At 48.1% G+C, this 19508-nt stretch overlaps 1 protein-coding gene across 15 annotated transcripts in view; it reads right to left on the reverse strand.

Moving 5' to 3' along the window:
• The window catches only part of adgrb3 (adhesion G protein-coupled receptor B3), a 920539-nt gene that overhangs the window by 415806 nt on the left and 485225 nt on the right, over nucleotides 1-19508 (reverse strand). The window lies entirely within an intron of this gene.

Raw genomic sequence — 19508 nt, forward strand, 5'->3', positions numbered from 1 at the left:
TTTTTAAATTACTCGGCGGTAATATCTGGAATAAATGGATTTCATTTTCCTTGATTTAAAAAACATGATTCAAAATCATTTCGGTATACTTCCTTTATTCGGATTAATTAAACAAGTGTTTCTTTTGAGCTGATTGAAGCACCGATGCCTCCATTTTGAATCCTTTTACAGTTGTGAAAAGTTCAAAGTCACATCCTGCCTTCTCTTGAGTTGCTTACCAAATTTTGGCCTGGAGACCAAGTCATCGTATAACGAAAGAACAGAGTTGTCTAGGAAACATTTTATTATTGTGATCATGACTCATAAAGGCTGTTTGATCACAAGGAACTTGCTGGAACTCACTGCCTGCGGGGGGTGGTAGAAGCGGAGACGTTCAATGATTTTGGAAGGAAATTAGATGGGCTCTTGAGGGAAATAAACCTGTCAGGCTACAGGGATGGAGTGGGGGAACGGAACCAACTGGATTGCTCTTCAGCGAGCTGACAAACTCGCTAGGCAGAAATGCCTCCTTCTGTGCAGTAATAATTGTACCACTCTCTGATAAGGGCTTACTCATGTTGACATTTGGGCTGGAAACAACCCACTCAATTTGTACAGGAAAACAGGGCCTTCAAAATATATTGTTTTCACTGAGAAGTTCATGTAATAGTCTGCTTTATCTTTGCCTGCTGGTCTTGGTGGTAGAACCTGACCAACTATTGTCATAAAAGTTTGAATCATGGAAAATAGTTCATCTTTAAGGACTAAGAACATTCCAGAAGAACTTGAGTTTTTAAAAGACACTGACCCTTGAATAAGTGGAAGGACTCTTGTGGCCACTGTTCCTGAAAAAGACAGCATTTTGCAAGAAAAGGTAATTAAGCAGTTTTAAAGAAGCTGGAAACTTCCTGACCCTCATGTAAATGGGTCACATGGTGGCTTGTGGCTTTGAAAATGAAACCATGGCGGGAAAATTTGGTTTTTAAGAAAGCTGGTTAAGTTTTGCTGAGGGATCAACTGTTTGGGTTCAAGTACAGACCCAGCAGAAGGTAGAAAGTGAATGAAAGCTGATCTGATGTCACTCTGAGCTCGGAGATTGTCTGCCTGCAGGTTTTCCTCAAATTCCACCTGAAAAATAGTCACCGCTTGTGACCCAGACCAATGCTGAGAGACCTACCATATAATCCGGACCCCATTCCAAGGAATCCACCATTTATCCTTTTCTCTTGAACCATTGATTTATAATTATTTGGCAGAATCCCTCTTTTCTACTTTTTTGTTGTTGTCCATGTGTGTGTGTGCATTTCATCTGGTGTGTTGCCAAGCTATGTCTTTCTACTTGGTAAGCCTGGTTCCATTATAAATAAAGAATTGAAGATACCTGAGTGGTCATTCTGAAATTAAAGTATATAATTGGCCATATAATTAGTTGGGAAAATCATTCAAATCTATGCTGTGGCAAGTGAAGTAGTGGAATCGGAGACAGACAGTGCATTTCTCATATCTCGATCATAACACTAACATAACGGACATTTAGGTAGATCAAATCAAGTCAGGACTTATTCGGTTAATGGTAGGGAGTTGGGGAGAGTTACAGAGCAAAGAGAGCTAGGAATACATAGCTAGGTTCATAGCTCCTTGAAAGTGGAGTCACAGGTGGACAGGATGGTGAAGAAGGCAGTGGTAGAGGTGGGTACGATTTTGTCCTTTAAATAGCAGTGGATAGAGAGGATATGGACCAAATGCGGGCAAGTGGGACTAGCTTAGTGGTAGAAACTGGGCGGCATGGACAAGCTGGGCCGAAGGGCCTGTTTCCATGCTGTAAACATCTATGAGTAGACGAACAGCTAAAGGGGTGTGTTAAAAAGAAGAGTCTTTATGAAAAATGCTTCATCTCCGTTCTGCGTTGAGGGAAAGGGACAGATTTTATAAACTGCAACTCCAAGCATGCACACAATCCAGGAATCAGACGTGCAGAACCCTCAAGATTTTCTGCTCATTGGATGAAAGGCAACAAATCTATTTAACTACCGACAGAATATTTGTCTGGATCTGGCTGAACAGACAACAGGAATTAAGATGCGCACTGCTATTAGTGTGCAAATTGGCCAATTGGTTGTGGAGATCGAGAGATGATGCCAGGAGTTATGAATCTCCAGGACCACACCACTCCACATTTACTTCAGCTAAACGACAACTCGCTTGGAGCTTTTCTATTATGTTCAGGAACTAACTGGATTTGCAAATGAATTGCACATTAAACCCAGGGGAGAGCGTTAAAGTTTGTGATTCGGGGTGGAAGTGCCTTTTAACAAGAGGATAATTAGCCATGCTATGTCAATCTACCCCCCAGAAAGGGAACAATTTAAACAATTCACTCTCGTCACTACATGTTATAAATTATTTTTGGAGATTTAATTTTCAATGTTACATTATGTTTTGTTTCATATCTTCCTATTTTCTCTCTCTGTCTCTTTTCTCAAAGGAACATGGGACTTAAGAGCAGGAGTGGGCCATTCAGCCCTTCAAGCCTGTTCCGCCACTCAATACGATCGTGGCTGATCTGATTGTGGCCTCAACTCCACATTGCCGTCTGCCCCCCATATCCCTCGACTCCCTTGTACGTCTGTCTAACTCTGCCTTGAATATATTCAATGACTCCGTCTCCACTGTTTTCTGGGGAAGGGAATTATATATACGAATAACCATTTGAGAGAAATAAATTCACCTCATCTACATCTTAAACAGTAGACCTCTTTTTCATGAATTGTGTCCCCTATTTCTAGTTCCACAAGTAGAAACCTATCAGAAGACCAGAAGACATAGTAGCAGAATTAGGCCATTCGGCCCATTGAGTCTACTCTGCTATTCGATCATGGCTGATATATTTATAATCCCCATTTTCCTGCCTTCGCCCCATAGCCTCTGATCCCCTTATTAATCAAGAACCTATCTATCTCTGTCTTAAAGACACTCAGTGACTTGGCCTTTACAGCCTTCTGCGGCAAAGATTTCCACAGATTCACCACCCTCTGGATGAAGAAATTCCTCCTCATCTCTGTTTTAAAGAATCATCCCCACCATCTGCAGAAGTGCCCTCAGGTTCTAGTTTTTCCTACAACTGGAAACGTCCTCTCCATGTCCACTCTATCCAGGCCTCTCGGTATCCTGTAAGTTTCAAGAAGATCCCCCCTCATCCTTCTAAACTTCATTGAGTACCGACCCAGAATATTCAACCGCTCCTCATATGACAAGTTCTTCATTCCGGTGATCATTCTTATGAACCCCCTCTCCAAATCTCCTCACAATCTCCTCTCTCTCTCTCTGAATTTCTTTCCCTCTCTTTATTTCTCTTTCTATATCTGATTTGATTCTTCCTCTTTCTTTCTTCATCCTTGAAATTCATCGATTCAGAAAATAGTCCTTTGGTGCCAACATTCACTAATGTACCAGATGCACCATAGCCATGGCATGCCATTATCAGCTCATACATACTCCCAGCGACTTATGTAGCAAAACCATTTGGAGCTACAGGACACAGGAAATGTGTTCACGAAATGTCACCCATTATGTTCATTGATTTATTTATGTAACTATGAATTCCCCTCATTTAACTACGTGCAGTTAGTAAAGCGTATAATATTTATGACTATTTATGACTTTTTAAATTTGTATCTGTTTGATATCTCCATTGAGATTCAGCAGTTCTTTTAAACAAAGCATGATACCTGGCTGGCGGATAATTTTGAACAATCGAAGTTAAATTGGTGATAAGATACAGATCCACCAGAATCTAATTGATTGGTGAAACAGGTTGGAGGGGTTGAATGTTTCTATACTTGCTGTAGTTCTTCTGTACTCTGGCAATTCTGGACTTTTAAGTATCCTCAAATGAAATCGCTCGACCATTGACCTCATACCTTCAGCTGCCTGATCCAAAATTCTGGAATTCACCACCTAAACCTCTCTGACGCTCAACAGCCCTTGCCTAACTAAGTCATTCCTTACAGCCAAAGCCATTGACGGAATGTTCCAAAAAAGAATCATATGATCTCGAAACATTTAACTTTGTTCGCTCTCCACAGATGCTGCCAGGCCCACTGGGTTAATCCAGCATTTTCTGCTTTCATTCCCTTTGACGAAGTAACATAGAAACATGGAAAATAGGAGATGAGGAGGCCATTCGACCCATCAAGTCTGCAGCGACCCTCTGAAAGACCACCCTACCTTGGCCCACACACCCACCCGATCCCCAGAACCCAACCTAACCTGCACATCTTTGGACTGTGGGAGGAAACCAGATCTATCGGAGGAAACCCACACAGACATGGGAGAAAGAACAAACTCCACACAGACAGTCATCTAAGGTCAGAATTGAACCCTGGTCCTTGGCGTTGTGAGGCAGCAGTGCTAACCACTGCCACCGCACCACCCCACAGTTTCCTCCCACAGTCTAAAGATTTGTCGGTTAGGTAGGATTATGGGGATAGGGCCTAGGTAGGCTGGTTTTTCAGAGGGTCGGTGCAGACTCAATGGACTGAATGGCCTTCTTCTGCACTGTAGAAACTCAATGGTTCTATTTGTCAAGAATGATTTCCCCTCCATAACGGAATCCATGCTGACTCTCTCCAATCCTGCAACTGTCCGATTCCAAGTGCTCTGCTATTAAATCTTCTACAATGGACTGCAGAATCTCCCCCACCAATGTCAGGCTGGTTGGTCTATTTTTTTCTCTCTACATCCCTTGTAACGGGAGGGAAATTAAGCGTTTATTAAGGGTTTATTTCTTTCTAAAGTGTAATCATTCTTTTATTTAGTACTTAATTTAAAAGTGGCTATTTGGGTTGGAAGAATATGAGTTTTAGACCAGCTTTAAAGCAGGTTTCATACAGTCTCTGCTTGTAGCTGCAACTTAATTAGATAACTGGCTTTAGCCAGTTTTCAGAGGCTAGAGTCAGACAGTGTAAAAGTGGGCAAACTTCCAGTGCTGACTTCAGGCTACATTAGAATGTTAAAGTGGAAGTTTTGTGATTGAGGCAGTTCAGTGAAGGGGGAGCGACGTGCTCCTTTCATTTCATACCTGTCCTCGAAGAACGTGAGGGGAACCGGGAGTTTACAAAGAACGCAGCTGGCTGGTGAGTAAGTCCTGGTGAGACGTACTTTTTACATTAATTGGACATTCTGAATTCTCCCTCAGTTGACCCAAACAGGCGCCAGAGAGTGGCGACGAGGGGATCTTCACAGTAACTTCATTGCGGTGTAATGTAAACATACTTGTGGCACGAATAAAGATTATTATTATTTTTCAAACCAGATTGAATTGTAAGTCATTATTTTAGCAACGGTTAGTTGATTTAATTTCTAAAAATATAATAGTCGTCTAAAGTTTTAAATTTAAAGCTGCGATTTGCTTGTCTTGCTCCATGTGGGAATACGGAAACATTTCCAGTCCCCGGGACCAGCATATGTGCAGGAGGTGTGTCCAGCTGCAGCTCCTGGAAGCTCGGGTTTCAGAGCTGGAACGGCGGCTGGAGACACTGTGGCGTATCCGTGCGTTTGACAACATCACATGTTTAGAGAGATGGTCACACCGCAGCTGAAGGGACCTGAGGAAGGAAGGGAATGGGTGACCACCAGGCAGTCCAAGAGAAACAGGCAGGTAGTTCAGGAGTCACAGGAGGCTCACAAATCGGTATTCCATTTTGGAGGCTGATGAGGCTGGTTCCTCCACCGGCAGCCTGTCTGCACAGGAGGAGGAAAAGAGAGGAAGTGCAATAGTAATAGGGGATTCTATAGTCGGAGAGATAGACAGGTACTACTGTGGCAATCAAGGTACTCGAGGATGGTGTGTTGCTTTATTTTACTAAAACCCATTCTCCCCCAATCCAAAACCTTTTCTTTTCGCAACTTGTTTATTTCTTTATCCATTTCAAATTTAAATTGCACCATGTTGTGATCGCTATCTCCAAAATACTCCCCCCATCTGTCCGGCTTAATTCCCCAGAATTAGTCCTGCCCCTGTAGTCCTGCGCCATGTTGCAGTCGCGTTGAAGGAAGCCACTGCGCATGCGCGTGTTGGCGCCGGCGCCACTGTGCATGTTCGGATCCCGTGGCATCCAGTTTGTGGCGGGATCAGCAGCTGAAGGGTGTGAACTGTTCCAGTGCCATGCTGGGTCCTTTTGCGGGCCAGAATTAGTCGTTAGTGTGGCCCGTTCACGCCGTCGTAAAACGCGACGGCGTTTACGACGGCGTGGATACTCTGCCGCGGGATTAGAGAATCCTGCCCCAGGTGTCCATCCTCACCCTTTACTCACCCATTTTACCTGCAATGCTCCTGGCAGGCATTAAGGTAGAGGCAATCCAGCCTTGTCTTACTCCCTTGAAACTTACTCCCATTGTATTGCCTCTGCCTTGATTGCTTTTCTGTGTTATTCTGTGTCCCTATTCTGCAAACAGTCTGCATCCCCTCCCCTACTGAATTACTTTAAATTCCTCCCAACAGCACTCGCGAACCTGCCAGCAAGGATGTCAGTCTGCTCTGGTTCAGATGTAGACCGTCCCATTTGTACAGTTCCCCAACTTCCCCAGAAACAGTCCCAGTGGTCCAGGAATATAAAACCCTCCCTCTTGCACCAACTCTTAAGCCACACATTCATCCGCGCTATTCTCCTATTTCTCTACTCGCGAGCATGTGGTACTGGGAGTCATCCAGAGATTACAACCGAGAGGTCCTGCTTTTTAGTCCACAGCCTTTCTCTCTGAATTTTTGATGCAAGACCTAATTCCTCTATCCACCTATGTCATTGTACCAAGGTAGACTGGAAAGAGTTACTTGTGGAGAAATCTCCAGAAGAGCAGTGGGGGACGTTCAAAAGAAAATGGGAAGGGTACAGGCCCAACATGTTCCTTCCAGGGTAATAGGAAGGAATAAAAAGCCCGAGAACCATGGTTAACCAGTGACATTCAGGATATGCTGAGAAGGAAAAGAGAGGCTGTTAGCAAGTATAAGGGGAGCAAATCAACGGAGGTATTAATGAAGTACAGAAAGTACAGTTTTGAGCTGAAGAAAGCAATTAGGAGAGCAAAGCGGGGATTGAGGAAGCTCTGGCTGGTAAAAGTAGGGAAAAATCACAAGATATTCTGTAAGTATATCAATGTGAAGCGGGAAACCAGGGAAAGAATAAGGTGCATTATGGACCAATGGGGCAATCTGTGGGTGGAGCCACTGGACATTGGTGGAGTATTGAATGAATGCTTCACATCTGTCTTCACCCAAGAGATTGGGGAGGTAGATATGTAACTCAGGTCGAGAGACTGTGAGGTTGTTGAGCAAACTGTCATAGGCAGTGTAAAGGTATTGGAGATGTAGGCAGGCTTACAAATGTTCAAATCTCCAGGTCTGGAAGAATTGATGCTGTGGGAGGTGAGGGAGGAGATTGCGGAACCTCTGACTCTGGCCACGAGGGAGGTGTCAGAGGACTGGAGAACAGCTAATGTGGTCCCACTATTTGAGAAAGGTTGTAGAGACAAGCAGGGAACTACAGACCAGTGAGTCTCACATCAGTGGGAGGAAAATATTAGAGAAAGCTCTGGAGGAGAGAATCTATCTCCAGTTATAGATGCAAGGTTTAATCAGGAATCGTCAGCAAATCCCTTCACAAATGTCCTTTTTTTCTGTTTCTTGTACTGGCTCCTTCTGTGCGTATCTGTATTTAATGTGAAGCTCTGTAGCTGGCAGCCAGCAGTGCAAGCTGCTTTCTCTCTATCTGGATTCCAATCAAAGCAGCTCCAAAATGTCACAGCGCTCAATAGATTAAGACGGGCAATTCAGCGCAGCAGACAAAATCGAATCAGTTATAGAATGGTGGAGTCGAGGGTGGGTAGGTAGGAGTGGGATTAATTAGGCCCTTGACAATGAGCCAATACCATGCCGAGCTAATTGAACATCTGGCCAATAGTCTTCAATGCCATTCAGGCTCAGCGGTGTAGCTATTACAGACTGTTTTGTGGTTTTAGCTTTTAATTTTTAATCTTGGTTCTCATCAGGAATGGGCACCCAGAAAATCCTGAGGCATTGTATATTTTGAGCATCTCCGCTCCATCAGCGCATGGTGTTCTTCCAATTGAGACTGGCTCCTGTGGGTTAGAGCGTGCTGGCATCAACTTGAATCAAATGATTGATTCAAGCTTGGCTCCACTCTTCAGAAAGATAAATATTAATCACCGGCATTGCCAAGACCACCTACCTCCAGCTTGGGCAGATTGAAATTAATTGTATTCCCTTTGAGCTCCCAATGAAAATACCAAGAAAGTAGGTGAGCTAAATTGGCATCCTGTTTCGTACAGTCACTGCTGCAGGCATTCAGCTGTGATTTCAAGAGGGAACAATGTAACAATAGCCGACGAATATACTTCCGACAGAGGGACTGCCGCAAAAGAAGGAAGGAGAGAGCTTGCATTTGTGTAGCGCCTTTCTCAACCTCAGGACTCCCCACTGTGCTTTACAGCCAATTAAGTACCTTTGAGGAGTAGGCATTGCTGTAATGTAGGTGATGCACAATCAATGGACACGAAACGTAGGTGAAGTCCCAAACGAAAGGCTTTAATCAGCAAGAAGTGAGCCCGGCAGCAGACGTACAGGAAATGGCCTGGCTGCAGGGGAACATGGGTTTTTATACCCCGCCTCGTAGGCGGAGCTACCTTCCTCTTAGCCAATAGGGATAAGAGGCACACGATAACTGGGCCAATGGGCAGCGAGTCCTCTGCACCAATGGCAGCTCACACTCCCAGGTACCGTAATACCCCTAGTCATACTACCACAGTAGGAACTGCAGCAGTCAATTTATGCACAACAAGCTCTCAGAAGCAGGAATAACTAGATAACGTTGTGACGTTGATTAAGGGATAAATATTAACCAGGACATAGGGGATAACTCCCTTGACCTTCTTCAGATACCGCCGTGGGAACTTTCACTTTCAGCTGAGAGGTCAATAGGTGCCTCAGTTTGACGCCTCACTTGATGGATGGCACCTCTGGAGACTGTGGCACTCCCTTCATGCCGCGACCATTAAAAAGAGCAAGGCTGCAATTGGGCATCACAATCCCTCACGTTATCTTTGTATAGACAGGCCACAGAGATTCAAAAGCCCAAACCAACACATGCTTTGCACTCTCATCTCCAGTATTCTGAGTGTCAAGGATTGGATGAAAGGGTGCTTATTCCAGTTGGACCCAACTGCGTAGTAACCTCAAAAATTCAATGGTTTTACTTGCAAAGTGGTGCAGTCTGCTGAGTCTGCAGGGTATAAAAGGTTATATAAGGCAGAGCATCATTAGATTGAGGCCTCAGTGTTAATTCAGCACTCTTAATAGGAGGCTGTACTCAGAATGAATACTGCGGTTGGAGAACCATATCCCGATGTTCCCGTCAACCCACTTTCCCTTTGAGAATGGCTTCCTGCGAAGCACTGAGCTTTCCCCGTGACCTACTTAGCTCAAGATAACCCATCAGTTCCTGGGTCTCAAAGTAGCTTATCAATGAACAAAAAAAAACATTCACTACTCCCCAGACCCCTGAGCTACTAATCAACCTGACGTATGAGCCAACTTTCCACTCTCTGGTTGCTGAACACCTGATCAAGTATCATTAAACAACCTACAAAGGTTGAAAGGAGGTGTGCTATGTTAGCACATTAGGGCCTACTCAAGAGCCTGTCCGCCTGTGCCAGCATTATTTGCACTGCTCCCATCTAGCTTTCAGTGCGATTTGCATGTGTAGGGGCCACAGCCAAGCTGTGATGCATATTCTAAAGTAATAAATAAAGGGAACTTGGCTAATGGGATCAGCCATTGCTCTGTTGGGAGCACAAATGTGTTCAAGTTGTTTTCCAGAGAGCTAAGCACAACGCCTAGGCTGACACTCCAGTGTGGCACAGAGGGAGGGCTGCACTGTCTGAGGTCTGATCTTACAAATCAAACATTGAGCTGTATTTTATGCGCAGAGTTGGGGTGCCCAGACTTAGGGTGCCCAAAATGGCCCCGCCATTTTGACTTCATCTGTCAGAGCCTTTTTACCTCAGGAATTCCCTTCCTAAATCTCTCAGCCTCTCATCCCTTAAGATGCACCTTAAAACCTGTCCCTACACCAAGCATTTGATCACCTGTCCTCGTATCTCCCCAAACAGCTCGGTGTCAATTTTGCTTCGTACCCACTCTTGTGAGCACCTTGGGACGTTTGACTGAGCTAAGGGTGCTATATAAATGCAATGTGTAGTTGTGGAAATGCAATGCAACTTTCTTTATGAAAACTCTGGGGAACGTCTCGGCAGATTATTTCTTCTGAATAATGCCGGGTGGGCTGGTTTGTTTGGGAATGAGCCACCATGTCCAATAATTGAAAGTAGGCTTGGTTAAGGAGCATTGGCCCCATCTCTGGTCTGCTGGGCACAAAAGGATTTTATAACAACAGTGTACATTTCCTGCTCAACTACCTATACTTTGCTTTTGAATGTACTGAGTCCTGCTCCCATCAGTAAGCTAAGTCATCCAGGAAGCAATTAGTTATATCATTTGAAATTATAGCTTCAATAAGAAGCAAACCTATGCATTTAATTACACTGGGATTGATAATGGGAGAAGATGCGCTGATGAAACAGAAAATGTACCTGACATAAGGAGGCATGAAATGGGGAAATACTATTCGATTCATTGAGTTTACCTCTTTCATAGCCTACTTGTGATCCGCCTTATTAAGGGCTTTAATGCTTTATGTGGTGAGGGAAAGCTGCAGAAATAAACGCCACAGATAGAGCTCGGGAGGCTGTATTTAAAAGGGTGGGCGATGGGGGATATTGCTTGCCTCTTGCCCCTAGCCGAAAGAAAGGTCAGTCAGAAATCATGCAACTTGGGCAGCACGGTGGCACAGTGGATTAGCCCTGTTGCCTCACGGCGCCAAGGACCCAGGTTCGATCCCGGCTCTGGGTCACTGTTCGTGTGGAGTTTTCACATTCTCCCTGTGTTTGCGTGGGTTTCGCCCCCACAACCCAAACGTTGTGCAGGCTAGGTGAATTGGCCACGCTAAATTGCCCCTCAATTGAAAAAAAAATGAATTGGGTACTCTGAATTTAAAAAAAAAAGAAATCACGCAACTTCAAATAAGGCTACCCTCGCAGCAATAAAATGTGGGGCGCGATTTAAGGGAAACATTTCTTTGTGTCATTTTGGGCGCGATTGGCGGGGTGTTTTTTGATGGCTCAGTTCGCAAGATCGCGGACATACTTCACGAAAATGAACCCCCACGAGCTTCTCGCTATTACTGGCTGTTTGGCCTGGCATGCGCCTCAGCATTTCCTCGCTAACAAGAGAGAGCTGCTTTTAAAGCCTCCCTCGCCACTCACTCCCAGTCAATACACAAGCATGGCAGCATTCAGACCTGTTCCTCGCTTTGGGGATGGCGACCTGGCCAGCCTTCACGACGCCGTCGATGCGAGACGGGTCGCCCTGTTCCCCTGAGGGTGTCAGAGGACCAGCAGCAGAGTCAGCAGTACTGTCTGGGAGTCAGTGTCTGTCAATGTGGGCAACATGACAAGCTGGACCACTGTCCAATGTCGGATGAAGACCAACGACCCCCACCAAGCTGCAAGGGTAAGTTACCACCTGTCTGCTGGCACGAGTTCTACCTGCCACCCCTCAAATTCCCAGACCCCCCCCCCCCCCTCCAAATTACTGGCTGAAATATCGCACCCTCCCCCACATCAAAATCTTTCTGCTTGCTCCTCAGAACTCCCTGACATCCACCAGCACAACTCCTTCATTTCTAGGGGCTGGTTTAGCACAGTGGGCTAAACAGCTGACTTGTAATGCAGGACAATGCCAGCAGCGCGGGTTCAATTCCCGTACTGGCCTCTCCGAACAGGCGCCGGAATGTGGCGACTTGGGGCTTTTCACAGTAACTTCACTGAAGCCTACTCGTGACAATAAGCGATTATTATTATAGTTGCGGTGCCCACCTATGCCACCTGCTGACGCATCAGCGTGCAGCTCACAATGCCCTCTCTTTGTCCCCACAGGAGAAAATAGCCCATAATAAACGGGAAAGGGCCAAGGCGGTTGGGTGGGTACCGGAGATTTGAGTCCTCACCTCCTCTGAGAAATGGAAATCGCAGGGTTGTCTGAGGAGGGAGCAGTCACCGACAGCGAGGTTGGCCTGCGTCGCAGAGGTGAGGATCCACTGCCCCGTCAGCCAGGTGACTTGTCTGAAGTGAGTTGTTCATGTCAGACAAAATGGCCCTTCCCTCTCACTGACCACATGCCCATTGTCTCGCAAGATCTCCATATGATGGGGCCGGGCCATCTGGAGGCATGGCCCACCCTCCCTCCCGTCACCTCAGAGGAGAACTCCGAGGAGACAATCATCGATGCGCCACAGTTTTTACCCACACCCTTCGCCAGCGCAGAGACACACACCTCGGTGGACAATATTAGTGGACAGGCTTCAAGGGCACATTCTGGTGAGCAGCACACAGCTGCTGACGCACATCAGGTGGAGGCAGGAACAGCCAGGGGAGTCAGCAGGCGGAGGTCTGCTGGATCCCAGGGCACAGCTGGGACCCAGCCAGATGTCGGGGCTCTGGACAAGGTTCTCCCAGAGCTGATGCAGATGATAGGACAGCCGTGACATTCAGGATGGTGTGTTAGCAACATTCCAGCAAGTGCATAGCTGATTGGTGGAGACCCAAAGGCACGAGGCCCAAAGGCACGGATGCAGTAGATGATGCCGACAATGCGTGGCACTGAGACCACAGTGGAAAACCTGGAATATGACGTCAGCGTCTTGCGTGATGGTGCCTAAGACATGACTCAGTCCGTGACAACCATGGCTGAGGTCCTTGATGCCATGTTCCAGTCATTGAGAGACATGTCCCATTTGCTGGTGGATATTGCTGAGGCACTGCAGATCATGGCCCAGTCATGTAGGACCATCGCTGAGGGTGTCAACACCATGGTCAGGAATGGCTGGGTCCTTCTGTGGACCCCCATTGCCCATCGGTACCAGGAGGTAGGCGGAAGCGCTGGAGGCCAAGCTGGGTTCTGCCACCACAGTGGTCTCCAGTTCTTCTGAAACACCCCCTCCCTTTTTGACACTGGCACATCGCAAGGGCAGCGTGGCAGAACAAGGTGGCACAGTGATGACTGTGACGCCGGTAAGTCGGCCATGGCCCTCCGGCTTCAGGCTCTTTAGAGGACATCTGCCAGGGCATCAAAGACCACCTCGCTGTGCCTCCTGGACACACACCTAGACATAACAATAGACCACCAATCAAAGAATAGAGGGTCATTGAGTGGGACCTGGCAGCACACTATCTGTTTCTAGAGGAAATGGAAATGTTAAATTTTCACCGCATAAACATGTTGGGCGGGATTCTCTGATCCGGAGGCTAAGTGTTGACGCCGTCGTAAACAGCGTCACGTTATCCAACGGCGTCAACATGGCCTCAGGAGCAGCGATTCCGACCCCCACAGGGGGCCAGTACAGCACTGGAGCGACCCACGCTGCTCCAGCTTCCGATCTGGCGTCAGATGGGCGCCACGGGTCTGCGCATGCGCAGTGGGACCGGCACGATTTCCGCAAGCGTGATGTCTCCCTTCTCCGCGATGGCCCCGACACAAGATGGCGTAGGGCTACAGGGGCCGGCACGGAACCAAAGAGGCCCCCAGCCCGAGAGGCCGGCCCGCCAATTGTTGGGCCCCGATCGCGGGCCAGGCAGGGTCAGACCCCCCTTCCCTCTCCCGACCAGGCCACCCCCGGATCCATCCACGTCGAGGTCCCGCCGGGTAAGACCAGGTTAGAACAGCGCCAGTGAGACTCTGGTTTTTTTGTACGACGCTCAGCCCATCCCGGACGGAGAATTGCTGGGGGGTCCCGTAGAGCGGCCCCCAACTGGCGCCGCGCCGACCCCGCCAGCACCAATGGCGCCGATTTTCTGCTCCCCGGAGAATTGCATCCCGGTGACGGGTCGGCATGGCGTGATTCACTCCGGTCACGGCGATTCTCTGGCCCGGCCCCAGGGTGAGAGAATCCCGCCTGTTATACCTGATACATGTAAAGCCTTTACATGCCTGCACCCGTAAACCCCCCGTTCCCCCCACACCCCCTCCCACCGCCCACCGGGCAAAGTGGTCCAGTTGATAAAGTTTGACGCCTGGGCATACAGGGAATGCGTAACCTCATGGATGTACTTTGGACTGTAAAATGCTGAACAAGTTCCCATTCAAGCCCTGGAATCATCCGGGTGCGTAGGTGTTCAGGACTGCTGTGGCCTTCATGGCCACCGGGAACAGGTACCCTCCTCCATATTGGGGTGCAAAGTCCACAGGGACGTGACACAAGTGCCGCACTGTCTCTTTGTTGAGAAGGAGTCTCCTGTGGCACATTCTTCGAATGACCAACAACACCTGAATACCTTGGGACGCAGCTGGCATCCCCCCTCCAGATTCATCCTCAGCCTGATGGATGGCTGGGTCTTCCCCAGTGCTGAAGACCAGCTCTTGAGAGTTTGATTGTTGGCTGCTGCCACTATGGTGCTGATATTTCTAGAGGTCAGGCAAACTGTTCAGGCTTCAATGTCTGATTGAAATGAGGCACAATAATCATCATCTGAGACATGGCACATGTACCCATGAGGAGCCACTTGAGAATATTTTGTTTATTGAACGGTAAACAGAAACAATGATTTGAAAATCAACTACGTAACATTCCACACATCACTCTAACTATTAAACAATAAGGAATCGTTACCGTTCCATATTGGTACCAATACAAAGCTATAGCAGCTCATTTTTACAAAAAAACCCAAACACCTGGGCCAGGATTCTCCCCTACCCGGCGGGGCCGGGGGTCCCAGGGTAGCAGAGTGGCGCCAACCACTCCGGCGTCGGGCCTCCCCAAAGGTGCGGAATTCTCCGCACCTTTAGGGGCTAGGCCCGCGCCGGAGTGGTTTCCGCTCCGCCGATGGCGCGAAAACCGGCGCCTTTGGCACTACGCCGCCCGGTGTCGGGGCTGGCGGAAAGGCCTTCGCCGGTCCGCACATGCGCCGGTGCGTCGGCGGGATTGGCCTGTCAGGGGCGGAACTTTGGCCCATCGCGGGCCGGATAATCGCCGCGGGGGGCACGCCAATCGGCGGGGTGTGATTCCCGCTCCCGCCGATTCCCGGGTGGTGGAGAATTCCGGCCACGGCGGGGGCAGGATTTACGCCGGCCCCTGGCAATTCCGCCCATGGTATCACCCGCAACAGAAACGGAGGATAAGCCTGAGAATGTGTTATCATATCCAGAACTTTGTCATAGAAATTATCTGTCCATCGATGTGTTACTTGTTCCACGTATCAGTGCCATTCTCCGCCCAGGACTGTGCATGGCCTAATCACACCAGAACGCAATCCTAGCATCCACATATTCCACTGGCACTCAAGGTACAGTGAACATCCTTGACGTCCAGCTTGTTTAACCCATGGTAATGTGCCAGTTACAAGCAGCACTCACCACACCAGCAACAAAAGCATCAGCAATCTGCTGAAGCATTTCTTCAACAGCATCATCAGGTGGCCCGTTTGGATCAATGATGTGCACCAGGTCCCGCAGCATCTCGTTGCTTCAAACTGGATTGCCTTCTGGACTCATACATCCCCCTGAGTTCGGTTGTCCAGGACCCAGGTATCTTGGAAAAAATTGTCCTTCTTTCCGGCTACAGAAAAGGAAAGAAACAGCAACGCAGCCTCCAGGCATCTGCAGCCACCAGCAGGAGCAAACAGCAAACACAACCTGCAGCTGTGAAGTGCTCTCACAACTAACAAGGCCAATTCCTCACCAGCAATAGCCTTCAGCTGTGAAGCTAGAGGCTGGTCACTGTCAAAGGGAGTGAAATTGAGTTTCAGACTAGAGGCTGCAGCAAATCTCTGTCCTGGAACTGTTTGGTAGGACAGAAAAGCGGCAAGCTGTACAAAGAACAAAGAAAATTACAGCACAGGAACAGGCCCTTCGGACGTCCCAGCCTGCGCCGAGCCAGATCCTTTATCTAAACCTGTCTCCTATTTTAAAGAACAAAGAGAATGTTGCCCTGTTATGGGACTCAACAAATTTTACAGGTGGCTTGAAGACGTCACAGATGCAAAGCCCCTCGCCCTCCAGCCCCAGGGATGACCCCCTGATCTGAAACGCTTCAGCCCCCCAACCAAGCCCAACCCCCCCCCCCCCCCCCCCCCCCCCCCCCCCCCGAGGAGGGTTATATTTGGGTGAGATCTGGAACGGGCCGGTTACATGGTAAACTGATTCACGCCCGGTGCGAATCTCGATTTTGGCCTTTTCCACAATTTACCCAGCACTCAGATCCGCGCTGGGCACAAATATTGGGTTAATATTCATTCTGGGACTTCATTGGACAGTGGAATGAAGCTCCACCCTGAAGAGCTGCCAGCCAATCAGATTGCAGACTCAGCAGCGCCAGAGGAGACTAGAGCACAGAGCGCGGACTGCAGGGATGCTCATGAAGTAGTGTTGTGGATGCCGGACATGGGGTCTGGGATTTCTTATGTGGGGAGAGATCACTAGGGAGGGGGTTGGGATGTGGGCTTTGGAGCTACAAAGAGGGGGTACGATCTTAGGGGGAATGCACCTAATGCACACAGTACATGTACCCCCAGTGATAGTACCTCCTTCCTTCCTGCCCTTTGGTCTCCCTTTCAGCTGCCTTCCACTGCCCAGCGTAGTATGGAAGAGGAGGCGACCTAGGGTCCTTAATTGTCACTTAATCGGGTAGTTACAGACGCCAATAGGCCTAATGCTGGCAGCCTAGTGAACGCATTTCCCTCTTTATAATGGAGGTGAGTTGGAGATGGGCAGGTGATCGGTGAGCTACACACCCAGCCTATTTTATGTGCCACCCCTGCCCCCAACTCCACTCACTGACAGCATGCCCAGAATATTTATCCAGCTTTGTACATCCACTCTGCCAACTGATCTGCTGCTTCGCACAGTCACCATTCCCAAAACGTACCTCCACAGACTCCGACCCAGCAACATCGGAATCACATATTGGATAGAAAGAATATCGTGAAGGAAGAGGATGTAACCAGTTTTGGAGCTGCAATGCTGACAATGAAAGGTGTCAACTGGATTATTTGAGCTACTCGGTCTCTATCTGTGCCAATCAGTGCCACAAATAGTTAGATCCTGCCTCTCCCAGGACCTTGATACACTGTTCTACATCATTCTGCAACTTTCCATTCCATTCTCAAACAAATAATTATCCTGCTCGTTTTTTGAAAAGGAATTAATTCGCATTTCACTCCAAGAGTTATCTGTATTACGGTCAGCCAGTAAATTAAACAAAAGACCGAAGATGCTCTTTTTGAGAATCAAACCCACTTTTTCCAAATCACACGGATCTGTCATTGAAACAGAAAGTGCTGGAAAAACAGCCTGTCTGGCAGCAGCCGTGGACAGTGAACATTTCAAGCCCAATTTGATTCTTCTACAGAACGCAACTTTGTTCCTGAGAAGAGTCAAACTGGAGCCGAAATATTAGGCTCGGTGACACAAAACGAGGAGATCACACCTCGCGAGAGGCCTCGCGTGAGGTTTGCGACGCTTGGATCACCTCACGAGACCTAACGAGAGACCTGTTTGATCGCGGGATCGTTCTCAACGCCTGGGAGCCTCTGTTTTTGCACGATAAACCGCGGCCATTAACTCTGGGCGAAACATTGACCTTTGTCCTTGCAGAGTGACATAGCGGGTGGAAAAAGTGATGTTGAAGCCACTGGAAGCAACAGAGGCCTTCTCCGCCGTATTGCTAGTAACCTAGTGCATAAACATAGAACATAGAACAGTACAGCACAGAACAGGCCCTTCGGCCCTCGATGTTGTGCCGAGCAATGATCACCCTATACGGGTGATCCACCCTATACCCGTAACCCAACAACCCCCCCCCCCCCCAACCTTACTTTTTTAGGACACTAAGGGCAATTTATCATGGCCAATCCACCTAACCCGCACATCTTTGGACTGTGGGAGGAAACCGGAGCACCCGGAGGAAACCCACGCAGACACGGGGAGGACGTGCAGACTCCACACAGGCAGTGACCCAGCCGGGAATCGAACCTGGGACCCTGGAGCTGTGAAGCATTTATGCTAACCACCATGCTACCGTGCTGCCCTATTGAAGGGGTGCGCCCCGTGGTGTCACACTGGCCGAGTGGGCTCTGATTGAGCCTGCCCTGCTGGCAACTTAGTTTCTTTGAAGATGGGGGCGTCACTTTTAAAGGCCACCCTGGTGCACAGAATTGAAAATGCCCCCCCCCCCCCCCCACTCCCCCCCCCCCCCCGACAGCTTTGCCCCACCCGTGGGCCCCGTCAGACACCCCCAATCCAATTTAATTGATGGGAAATCTGATGGGACTTCTAATCTCCACATCTGATTGCCACTCCTACTAATAATAATCGCTTATGGTCACAAGTGGGCTTCAATGAAGTTACTGTGAAAAGCCCCTAGTCGCCACTTTCCAGGCGCCTATTCGGGGAGGCCGGTACGGGAATTGAACCCGCGCTGCTGGCATTGTTCTGCATTGCAAGCCAGCTATTTAGCCCACTGTGCTAAACCAGCCCCGAAACGTGCCTCCTGGCGCGTGAAGACCAAGAGTAGGATGATGGAAAAGTTAATGTCATGATTTTTCACCTCTGGGAGGAAACTTTGAATCAGCTCACACCAATGCGATGAAAAATCTGCAATGGTGAATTGAGTTACCACCCCGAATTCCCTTGAATTTTAGTGATTTGACACCACATTTCAGAGAGCAGTTACATGTTGGCCAGTCCAAATAAGGACAGTCAATTCAAAAGCAGAAAATACTGGACAATCTCAGCAGGTCTGACAGCATCCGTGGAGAGGGAAGGGAGCTAACGTTTCGAGTCTGGTTGACTCTTTTTCAGATCCGTTGAGATTGTCCAGTATTTTCTGTTTTTGTTTCCGATTCCAGCATCCGCAGTAATATGCCTTTATATTAAGGGCAACCAATTTCCTTGCTGAAACGAGATGGGTTTTCACACCAATTACCACCTCCCCTGACACATTTGCATTGTGCACAGCTCAGCTCAAACCGGCTATTTGACTTGGGGGAGCCAAAAGGCTAGTTAATGCAGGAAATGGACAAAACAAATCCATTGGAAATAATTGCAGCAACGAGGAGGTGCCTTTTGATCCATCAAAGCGTATCCCTCCAGCATCTTACCTGTTGTTGGGGGTGTTTGTAATAATCATCATCAAAGCACAAAATTGTGTAAAAGAGCTTTACTCTGGGCACTCTCACATACCTGAATTGGCAGTTCTTAGAATCATAGCATGTTAGAATCATGCAGCATAATCTGTCCATCGTGCCTGTGCTGTCGCATTGAAAGATCTATCTAATTAGTCCCACTTTACGCTTAGACCTGCAGATTTCTTTCTCTTTAAATATAAATCCAATTCCCTTTTCAA

This window comes from Scyliorhinus canicula, chromosome 6 (assembly GCF_902713615.1).
Source record: "Scyliorhinus canicula chromosome 6, sScyCan1.1, whole genome shotgun sequence".
In the NCBI taxonomy this organism is placed as follows: domain Eukaryota; kingdom Metazoa; phylum Chordata; class Chondrichthyes; order Carcharhiniformes; family Scyliorhinidae; genus Scyliorhinus; species Scyliorhinus canicula.